We start from the raw sequence: 11418 nt of genomic DNA on the forward strand, positions 1-11418 counted from the left end.
GAAAAGTATTTGTGATGGGTGACCAAACCTTAAAATGATGTTTTTTCACACACAGGAACTTTTGAGCAAAGAAGAGGCTGGGCCCAGCAGCCAGACAACGGAGTGCAGAATGCCTCCCCTGCTTCCTCTCAAAAAAAGGGCCAGAAAGAGCCACCACCTGGATGAGGCCACAGCTGACTTCCTAAGTAGGGCTACTTCTGTCATCACCACAGCACCCGATTGTGCTGAAGGGTTTGGCTGTTTTACAGCTAATAAACTCAGAGAAATTGACCCAGATCAAAGGGAGCTATGTGAGGGTAACATAATCCAGCTCTTCAACAAGGCCAGGAAACGTGAGCTAACCAACAAATCTCAGCAGGTGTATACATGGTATGCAATTAAGTATATACAGCTTTTAGAATCACAGCGTAAGGTAAACCATCCAGAATCAGAAAACCAGTGTGAACTTATGTGCGTGCACATTGCTCGCTCACTAGTACTTCTAAGCACAAGGGCAATATCAGACGTTCTGTGCCAGTTCACAAGTACGCATAATAGTTCAGAATGAAAGAGATGATGTCATCTCTGCTTGCCTGCTCGCTTCTTCCGTCCACCGATCTCATATGCCGGCCACTCGGCTGTCTCATGCCGCCTGCCCGACTCTCTTATTCCAGCTGCCCGGCTCTTTCATGCCTGCCTGCCCAGGTGTCTCATGCCGGCTGCCCACACCCACGGCCCAGCTGCAGAAAGGCTATGGCCCGGTAGTAGGCCACGGCTAGGGGGTTGACGACCCCTGGTTTAAAGGGTTGGCTTGATACTTCTCTCTCCTCCTTTTGCCCCCCTTATATCACAATCCCATTCTTACATCAGTGTTTTCAGTCCCCATACACCACAGTCCCCCACTGCACATCAGTTTCCTCTTCACATTAGTATCCACTGCCCCTTCACTTTAACCCCTCACAGCACTGCCCTTCACTTTAACCCCTCACAGCACTGCCCTTCACATCACACCTCCCCAAAACTGCCCCCCTTCAGACCCCCCTACAGCACTGACCCCTTTCACATCCCCCTACAGCACTCCCTCCCATCTTGGCATTCATATGGACACTAACTTCACCCAATACATATATCACCAGAGGAAGAATTTTCTACAAGGGGCTTAACGTTTAATTGTCACTTTCCCTTATATTTTGGGAACAGAGCCATCTAGTGGCAAGCAATCTAACAGAACATGTTAACACTTTCACCCCCTTTAAACCATGGCACATCCCTTTGTCATGCGGGAACCGATTCATAGGAAGGTGGCTTGCATAAACTTTGAATAAGCAATACAGTAGTAAAGTGCAAATATAAGCAAAACAATAAACATAATGCAAGGTATAAGAGTCTATATACCTGGCACTTGAATTGAATGTTGCAGAAACAGAATCTAGGCATCAATATCTACATGATTGGCACCTCACATATGGATACTTAAAAAAACATATAAGTTACAAATGGAATAGTTTAATAGAACAAACAGACTCAATCATAATACAACAATAATAAATAGCAGGTGTTTACATGGTATGCAATTAAGTATATACAGCTTTTAGAATCACAGCGTAAGGTAAACCATCCAGAATCAGAAAACCAGTGTGAACTTATGTTGGTGCTTATGTGCGTGCACATTGCTCACTCACTAGTACTTCTAAGCACAAGGGCAATATCAGACGTGCTACGCATAATAGAGTGCACACTTGATGTCCATCAGACTATTTAAACTGATCTGTCCCTGACAGGCACACTCCCAGATGTCACACTCATTCCCAGGTGCACTAGTACTCACATCAGAGGACTTTGGCTTAACTTAAAAGGCTTTTTTCAACCCACTCATGACCAACAGAAAAATATAAAAGGCAACTACAGCTATTCCTACTGAGTTTTGAACCACCTCACCTGGGATTTGAGCCCTGTAAGCCTAGGTGCACATTGCTGCGGGGTAGAAATCGTGCAAGTTCAGCTGAACTCGCACGGTTTCAACTCGGCAATACAGTCTGACTTCGGGGGGTAATTTGACAGACATCTGTGCAAGTTGCTGCACAGATGTCTATTGAAATTGCACCCAAAGTCACCAAAAGCAGTGCAGGAACTACTTTTGGGAATCGGCACGGGGTCGCAAAGTAGGCGTCGCTTCGATTCGGATGGTGCTACTGCTGGCAATAGCCACCGATTTGGCATGGGATTTGACATGTCAAATACCATGCCAAATTGTACCAATGTGAACCTAAGCTAAGGGGCCCATGGACAGTAGCCAACTACATCCGGATAGCTCATGGGTGTTTGGTTCCTATGCCCTATCTCACTAGGTCCCTCCCATCCTGGCATTTATATGGGCACTAACCTCATCTATTACATCACTAGATGAAGGTTTTCTCCAAAAGGGGCCTAAAACCCAATTAACACTTTCCCTTATACCAGTGTAGCACCCTGTAGTTTAGGCAGGGAGTTCCTCACAAATTTACCAGGAGTAGTTATCCTGGTCAATTGATAGAGAGCTATTGATTTCTCCCTAAGTTTGGCCTTGTTGCACTTTTCTCTTCTACCACTAGGTGGCTGGGTACTTGGTGGTACCAGATACGAGAAGAGCAACCCAAGGTCAGGTTATGGGTATAGGGGGTATCTCAGCCAATGGGCAGGGGTTTTCTTGAATCTCTTGGCCTGCTGGTCAGGTGGAGATCACCTGGAGTCAGGTGATCTATGTTCTGTGCCACCTGGATGGATGTCTGGGTTGAAGTGTATCGTATTTCCTGGGCTGCTAGGCCAGAGATGGGACCTATCTCTGGCACATCTGGCTGCTAGGATGTCTGAGGGCCTATCCATAAGCAAGAGAGAAGTGCAGGGTTGGGATTGCGGCTTGCAGTCCAACCAGATGTGACGGTTCTGTCGGCCGGAGAACCTGTCCTCTTTGGAGAAGGGAAGCTATCACCAGTAAGGGACTATCCACCTTATTACCAGGGACCACAGTGATTAACTGAAGCAAGTACCAGAGCAGCATTCTCACCAGAAGGGGACGAAGAATAATCTGGAAACTTCAGTGGGAATCAAGCCAGGGACTCAGCTTGTAGAGGTGACGCTTGCAGAGCAGCCTTGTGTGTCAAGCTAGGGACCGATTGGGCCAGCGTGGGTGAAGCTTGGGGCCCAGCAGAGAAGCAGGGGTGACGCTTGAGGAAGACACCACCATGAAAATTGGAGAAGCTCAAGGGATTCAGTGGCAGTGAATCAGCAGGTCTAGTGAGAGACAGGGAGCTCAGTGTATGGAAGAACTACAAGGAGAAGTTTTAGTGAAGATGAAAGAACTGTTAGGCTTTGTGTTAGGAACTGTTAAAGACTGTTGCCATAGGAGACAGCATTCATGCACGTGCAGATGTGGCTTCTTGCTGGAGGCCTTTCCCTATATGGCTGTCCTCCTATTGAAGTCTCAAAGTCTGCTAGTTGAATTTGCAACTACCTAAGGGTGTCCTGGCCCTAACCCTCTCTCCCCCCAAAAATACAAAAAAGAATGTTAAAAGAAATAAAACCTCTTTTGCATCCAAGAAGTGTCTGGCGCCCAATGACTTTCACAATCTTTGCACTCACTATGCCTTACAACCCACTACAAACAGAAGGATGTCAGCTATCTTTGGCCCTGGAGGTTCTCATCACATAGATCAAAGGAGGCCTGGGACCTTGCTACACCAGATTATATTAGAAACAGAGCCATGTAGTGGCACGTAAGTCAACTGCACCTGATAACAACATGACAGGCATTTATTATGATACCGTCGGTGCATTATTGCTTTGCTCAGCAATCTTTCACAATCCTAGTTAACATATATAAAACTTTTATAAATATTCTGCTGGTCCTTTAACCACTTGCCGACCGCCGCACGACGATGTACGTCGACAGAATGGCACGGGCAGGCACATGTACGTCCCTGCCTTCCCACGGGTGGGGGGCCCGATCGGGCCCCCCCCCGGTGCCAGCGGCGGTCGGTATCCGTTCAGGAGCGATCCGGGATGAGGGGGCGGTCATTCATTAATGGCCACCCCCTCGCGATCGCTCCTGACAAATGGAAGTGAAGCATGACATCACTTCCTCTCCTGTAATGTAAACACAGGCAGAGGAAGTGATGTAATCTCTCCTCCGTGTCGGTATTTTTCGTTCCGGTGTGGTAAAATTTCATGCGACTCCATAAAACTTCCTCACCCCGTCACTTCCGGTGAGGCTCCGTCACAGCTGACGGCGGGCCTTTACTGCGCATGCGCCAAGTCCGTGATCTGAACGGCGCATGCGCAAGATCATAAGTTCAGCGGTGGTTAAAAATTATAGACAGAAATGCTGGTGGGCGGGCGGAGCTGAACAGATGCTCAGGACATCAGCAGCAGCCCCGCCCACCCTAGTAACATGCCCCTGAATCTTAAGTGGTGGTGAAAAATCATACTCAAGTGGGCGGAGACTTGCGGGTGGGCGGGCGGAGCTAATGATGGCTTTATTATATCATCGGCAGCACCAATATGTATAGTATTTATTAAAGCTGAACAATAAGCAGTGTATTTATTAAAGCTGAACAATAAGCAGTGTATTTATTAAAGCTGAACAATTAGCAGTGTATTTATTAAAGCTGAACAATTAGCAGTGTATTTATTAGGCTGCTTTCACACTGGGGCTGTGAGGGCGTCGGCGGTAAAGCACCGCTATTTTTAGCGGCGCTTTACCGTCGTTTTAGCGGCGGTCTGCGGGCGCTAGCGGGGTGGTTTTAACCCCCGTAAGCGGCCGAAAAAAGGGTTAAAACCACCGGCAAAGCGCCGCTTTGCCGGCGGTATTGCCGCGCTGTCCCATTGATTTCAATGGGTAGGAGCGGTTTAGGAGCGGTGAATACACCGCTCCTTCACCGCTCCAAAGATGTGGCTAGCAGGACTTTTTTCACTGTCCTGGCAGCGCACCGCTTCAGTGTGAAAGCCGAGTGACAGGGGCCGGTTTTTTTCAGGCGCTACACAGGCGCTATTTTTAGCGCTGTAACGCCTGAAAACCACCCCAGTGTGAAAGGGGCCTTAAAGCTGAAGAATATGGGCACAATATTGGGGACAGTGTGTGCGTTTGGGGACAGTGGCTGCATTTGGGCACAGTGGCTGCGTTTGGGGCACAATGTCTGCGTTTGGGGACAGTGTGTGCGACAGTGTCTGCATTTGGGCACAGTGGCTGCATTTGGAATGATCACAGTCAATTGCGTGGTAAACGGCCAATGGCTGTTTACCAGCATCAGTGGCGAGCAGTGTTCCCGGGAACACGCCGCCACCAACGTGCACGCACAGGGCGCGCCCGCAATCGCCGTGGAGATGTGGGGCGGCCACCAACGTACACGCGCAGAGCGCGCCCGCGATCACCATGGAGAGGTGGGGCGGCCACCAACGTACACGCGCAGAGCGCACCCGCGGTCGCCGTGGAGGGGTGGGGCGGAACCATCTGTGATCACGCGGTAAACAGCCTCATGGCCTGTTCACCACCCTCGGTGGCGAACGGTGTCTCCATGACACGCCGCTACCAAAGGAACAGGGATGCAGGCGCATTCCCTGTTTAAAAGGAGGGCTGTCATATGACGCCCTCCCAGAACGAGACCCGCGCCGCCTGGCTGTCATATGACGAATGGCGGACGGCAAGCGGTTAATCAGTATAAGTGTATATGCAGTGTATTATTTGACAGGGGAGCTTGGATTGATTGACACAGCAGTGGGAGCGGCCAAGGCCATGTAAAAGCACACCATCATTCTACACAGCTCTGATAGACGGTGTGCCAGTGAGACCCCTCCCACTGGCACACTGATCATGTGGCCAAGGTCATGTGTAGTTCATGAATATTCCAGAACAAGTCACTCAGGACGTTGGAGGCACTGGATGAAGAGCTGAGACAAGCTTTACCCAGAGCATCTTGCAGACTTGTGTATTTTCACAGGAGAAGGAGAAGCAGCTTGCAGTTTCAAGTATTTGACAGCAGCAGGATGTTTCCTGGCTCAAGGATTTTGACAGGCAAGTTCTTGGTTGAGGATCTTATGTGATGCAAACCCTCTGAAGTGATGGGGGGGGGGGGGTGTCCTGTGATGTAATGGGGCCTAGTCCTCATGTGATGGGGACCAAGGCCTGATGTGATGGGGGGGTCCTGTGATGTGATGGGGGTCTTCTGATGTGATGGGGGTGTCCTGTGATGTAATGGGGGCCTAGGCCTGATGTGATGGTAACCAAGGCCTGATGTGATGGGGGGGTCTTCTGATGTAATGGGGGCCTAGTCCTCATGTGATGGGGCCCAAGGCCTAATGTGATGGGGGGGGGTCCTGTGATGTGATGGGGGTCTTCTGATGTGATGGGGGTCCTGTGATGTAATGGGGGCCTAGGCCTGATGTGATGGTAACCAAGGCCTGATGTGATGGGGGGTCTTCTGATGCGATGGGGGGTCTTATGATGTGATGGGGGTGTCCTGTGATGTAATGGGGGCCTAGGCCTGATGTGATGGTAACCAAGGCCTGATGTGATGGGGGGGTCTTCTGATGTGATGGGAGTGTCCTGTGATGTAATGGGGGCCTAGTCCTCATGTGATGGGGCCCAAGGCCTGATGTGATGGGGGGGTCCTGTGATGTGATGGGGGGGTCTTCTGATGTGATGGGGGTCCTGTGATGTAATGGGGGCCTAGGCCTGATGTGATGGTAACCAAGGCCTGATGTGATGGGGGGGTCTTCTGATGCGATGGGTGGTCTTCTGATGTGATGGGGGTCCTGTGATGTAATGGGGGCCTAGTCCTCATGTGATGGGGCCCAAGGCCTGATGAGATGGGGGGGTTCTGTGATGTGATGGGGGTTTTCTGATGTGATGGGAGTGTCCTGTGATGTAATGGGGCCTAGTCCTCATGTGATGCGTACCAAGGCCTGATGTGATGGGGGGGGTCCTGTGATGTGATGGGGGGTCTTCTGATGTGATGGGGGTCCTGTGATGTAATGGGGGGCCTAGGCCTGATGTGATGGTAACCAAGGCCTGATGTGATGGGGGGTCTTCTGATGCGATGGGGGTCTTCTGATGTGATGGGGGTCCTGTGATGTGATGGGGGTCTTCTGATGTGATGGGAGTGTCCTGTGATGTAATGGGGCCTAGTCCTCATGTGATGGGGACCAAGGCCTGATGTGATGGGGGGTCTTCTGATGTGATGAGGGTCCTGTGATGTAATGGGGGCCTAGGCCTGATGTGATGGTAACCAAGGCCTGATGCGATGGGGGGTCTTCTGATGCAATGGGGGGTCTTCTGATGTGATGGGGGTCCTGTGATGTAATGGGGGCCTAGTCCTCATGTGATGGGGACCTAGGCCTGATGTGATGGGGGAAGGGAATGCACTTGCATTGTCCAGTAGGGGTGCAATGGATCATCACCGATTCCTGATGCGAACAGGTCACCCTGTTCAGATCAGCACACGCCACGATCCGCGGAGTGCCCCACGGCCTCGGCCTTAAGAAAGGCCGTGGCTTCGGCCTAGCTCCGTAGCGGCGGCCATCTTGGTGCACCCATTTACAATGTGATCGCTTCGTCAAATGACGGAGCGATCACTTGTAAACAAACTGGCGTCATAGTGTCGCCAGTTCCTCTCTCCCCTCTGTGTACTGATCTGTACAGTGGAGGGGAGAAATCGGAAGGCAGCAGCGCTGCGGGCTGCATCTGTTGTGTCCACAGAACTGCTCTGTGACAAGTGCAGTCACAGCCATCCCTCCATACCCAGCCAATACTCTGCCGTACCCAGCCAATACTCTGCCGTACCCAGCAAATACTGTGCCATACCCTGTAATATCCATCCATACTTGGCGGTAGCCAGCCGTACCCAGCCATGCTCAGCCAATATTACAGTAGAGGAGATATATATTACAGTGGGGGAGATTGTGGATATTACAGTGGGGACTATTTTGTGGTGGAATTTTAACAGGTTTTTGCAAATTCAATTATTATTGGCTGATCCGAAAACTGATCCAATCCGTGACTCAGATCCGAGGAACGATCCGTTCCGTGAGTTTTTTGGATCCGTTGCACCCCTATTGTCCAGTGATAGGAGACTTGTAACAGCGAAGCAAGGGCGTACTGTTCTGGGGGCCAGATGGTCAAAAATCATGATTGTTTTTCGATCAATGCAACTAGCTGGTGTATCAAGAACCCATTACATCACAGTGTGGCTGATGCTGCTGTTAGGAAGTTTTTAGTGTTTAGGAGTGTGTGCACTGTGCCACACTCCAAAGATTCCTCACCAACTTGTGGTACTTGTACTAATACCTGGGTTTCTGTGTAGCGCTCTTTCCTCTTGTAGTAGAGTCCTGGGCTCTTGGAGGCATATTGGTGACTTTAAGAGTTAGGGACAGCTGACATCCTTCTGTGTAGAGTGGGTTAAAAGGCAAGTTGGGTGCAGTGCAAAAAGAATTGATGGGCACTAGACACTTTTTTAATGCACAGAGATTTATTGTCTCTTAACCACTTTGCCGCCTGGCCTATAGCAAAATGACGGCGGCAAAGTGGTTTCAAAATCCTGACCGGGCGCCATATGAGGTCCTCATGATTTTGATCCACTTTGCACCCCCGGGGGCGCGCATCGTGGCGATCGTTGTTGCGGTGTGTCAGTCTGACACCCCGCAACTACGATCTCGGTAAAGAGCCTCTGACGGAGACTCTTTACCACATGATCAGCCGTGTCCTATCATGGCTGATCACAGTGTAAATAAGAAGAGACGTTGATCGGCTTTTCCTCACTTGCGTCTGTCAGACGCGAGTAGAGCCGATTGGCTGCTCCTCTGACAGGGGGGGGTCTGTGCTGATCGATTATCATTGCAGCCTCCCCCGAGTATGCCCACACTGGACCACCAGGAATGCCCAGCACCAGGTATGCACCCCCTAGACCACCAGGGATGTCAGTCAGTGCCCACAATGGATGCCAATCAGTGCCCACAATGGGCATCACTGATTGGTATGCATTATTGTTTGGCACTGATTGCCATCCATCAGTACTATATAATACAATACAGTGCCGCTTATCAGTGACCATCCATGCCCATCTGTGCCGCCTATCCATGCCCGTCCATGCCGCCTATCCATGCCAATCCTTGCCAGCTATCAGTGCCAATTTGTGCCACCTATCAGTGCCCATCCGTGTCGCCCATCAGTGCCCATCAGTGTGGCCTTATCGGTACCCGTCACTGCAGCCCCATCAGTGAAGGAGAAAACTTTTATGCCTTTTTTTTATTTGTTTAGCAAAAAAAAAAACCGCAGAGGTGATCAAATACCACCAAAAGAAAGCTCTGTTTGTGGGGAAAAAAATGATAAAAAATTTATTTGGATACAGTGTAGCATCTCCAACCTTCTCAGGTGACCAGCACTCAAAGGAGCTCTCAAAGCGTCTCCTCAGATGTACCGCTAGGTCCCTGGCTTGGCACTAACTCAAGTTTTCCCACTTCAGCATCTCTGGTTAGTGAGAAGACTGCTTGGGTAATGGCTTTAGTTACTCACAATGGTCTCTGGTACCACGGTGTATGGTCCCTTTGTGGCGACAGCTGTTCCTTTTTACCTCCCGACCGCAGCTTGTTTTCCCAGACAGGAGCACTGTTGCTTCTGGTTGGACTACAAGCTGTAAGTCCCAACCCTATGCTGCTCTCCCACAATGTCCCTCAGGCAGCCTAGCAGCCAGATGTCCCTGGGATAGAAGCTAGCCATGTGACCTAGCAACTCAGGGCAACACATCACACGTCCACCTAGACAGCCGTCCAGCTGGCACAGAAACCCGATCACCTGACTCCATCCCAATCAATAGGCTCTCACAGCAGGCCAAGGGACCCAAAGAAATCTATGCAAATTGGCTGAGACGCTCCATCTTTTCATGTCTGTCCTTGTAAATCCCTTGTCTTGCCTTGTGTCACAAGCATACTGCCACCTAGTGACAAAAGAGGGACGTTGCAACAAGTATAGGTTTAGCAAAGAGTCAATTGATCTCCTCACAATAGGGCAAGGCAAATATTGCCTGGCAACTACATTTAATAGCATCCCTGCCTAAACATGAGGGTGCTACACTCTCTACAGCACTGCTTTCATGCGACAAGTGGAGGAGGGAAGGCAGCCCCTGCAGTGCAGTGAGGTGTTTTTATTATTATTTTTTTTTAACAGTATGGTGGATTATTTATCCTATTACCATTTTTGGATTAGTTGAAAATACAAACAGCATAAAATGTTGTTTTTTGCAAGATAAATTTAAAAGCATTACATTTTCTTTACTTGTTTAAATTTTCTCTTTGTCAATTAGTGCTGGATCTTGCTTAATGCAGCTACATATCATCATACAGTAACCGCTCAAAAGTGACTGTACAGGGTAATGCAGAAGCTCTGTGTAATCATTTATTAGCAGCTACTTAATGCTGCTATTTAGCTCCATTCAGTAATATATTGTGCTCTCTGGGATCTCACATTACACTTGATACTAAATGCCAAGTATTTACATTTTTATGATTGTATTATTTTTGATGTGAATGGTGTTCTACATTTTTAGGTATGGAGAAGAGGTACGAGGAGGTTTTCCGATTCCTTTCTTTGGGGGAATACCCATCCGGGTATGACAAGTGTCAGAGATACAATTTCAAGAAGACCACTGCTAAATTTACCCTAAAGGGTAAGTATCAGAAATGCAATAATTTTTAGTGGTTATGGAAAATAATTTTGTCATGAATGTAGCTTTTGAGTTTCCACTTTTATTACAGAAGGTGGTATCTTCGTTGGAAATAGAAGATTTCTTAAATCCAAGGAAGAAGCTAAGAAGATTTTTGCAGAGTTTCATTCATTACCAATTGGAGGCCATGCGGGAGTCAACAAAACCCAGTCAACAGTCAGCTCAAGATTTTTCTGGCACGGAATGACCTTAGATAGGTATACACAATTACTTTTATGTCTTATATTTTTTATGAAAATGGTACATAGGTTAACATATGTTTACCTGCAGATCGAGGAATGCGAGAAGTGCCAGAAGGTTGGAAAGCCATTAGCAGCACCTCAGCCGTTACAATGTATTAAGGTAAATAACTATTACAGTCTAATCTAACAAATATGATTACATTAGTATATTAAAAATTTATTATGCTTTTTGTTCATCACATTAGGTGTCTTCTGTTTGGGAGCTGGTTGGTATTGACCTAACAGGCCCTTTGCCAAAAACAGAGGATGGCTTTCAATATATTTTGACGGCCACCGATTACTTTTCTAAGTGGGTGGAGGCATTTCCAATGAAGACCAAGACCGCAGCAGAGGTGGGACGCCATTTATGTGCTATGATCTACCGTCATGGTTGTCCGAAGCGGATACTTTCTGACCAGGGCAGAGAATTTGTGAACCAAGTATGTGTAATTTCGATTTACCATTTTTGT

At 48.6% G+C, this 11418-nt stretch overlaps 1 long non-coding RNA gene across 1 annotated transcript; it reads left to right on the plus strand.

The window, feature by feature from the left end:
• Positions 1-5844: 5844 nt before the first annotated feature.
• Positions 5845-10910, plus strand: LOC143939970 (uncharacterized). The gene is made up of 3 exons (XR_013263771.1): positions 5845-6025; positions 10551-10670; positions 10759-10910. It is a non-coding gene; the product is annotated as an uncharacterized LOC143939970 (long non-coding RNA).
• Positions 10911-11418: the final 508 nt, after the last annotated feature.

The sequence above is a fragment of the Lithobates pipiens genome, unplaced genomic scaffold (genome assembly GCF_037356315.1).
Source record: "Lithobates pipiens isolate NorthernLeopardFrog02 unplaced genomic scaffold, aLitPip1_a1.2 Scaffold_3, whole genome shotgun sequence".
In the NCBI taxonomy this organism is placed as follows: domain Eukaryota; kingdom Metazoa; phylum Chordata; class Amphibia; order Anura; family Ranidae; genus Lithobates; species Lithobates pipiens.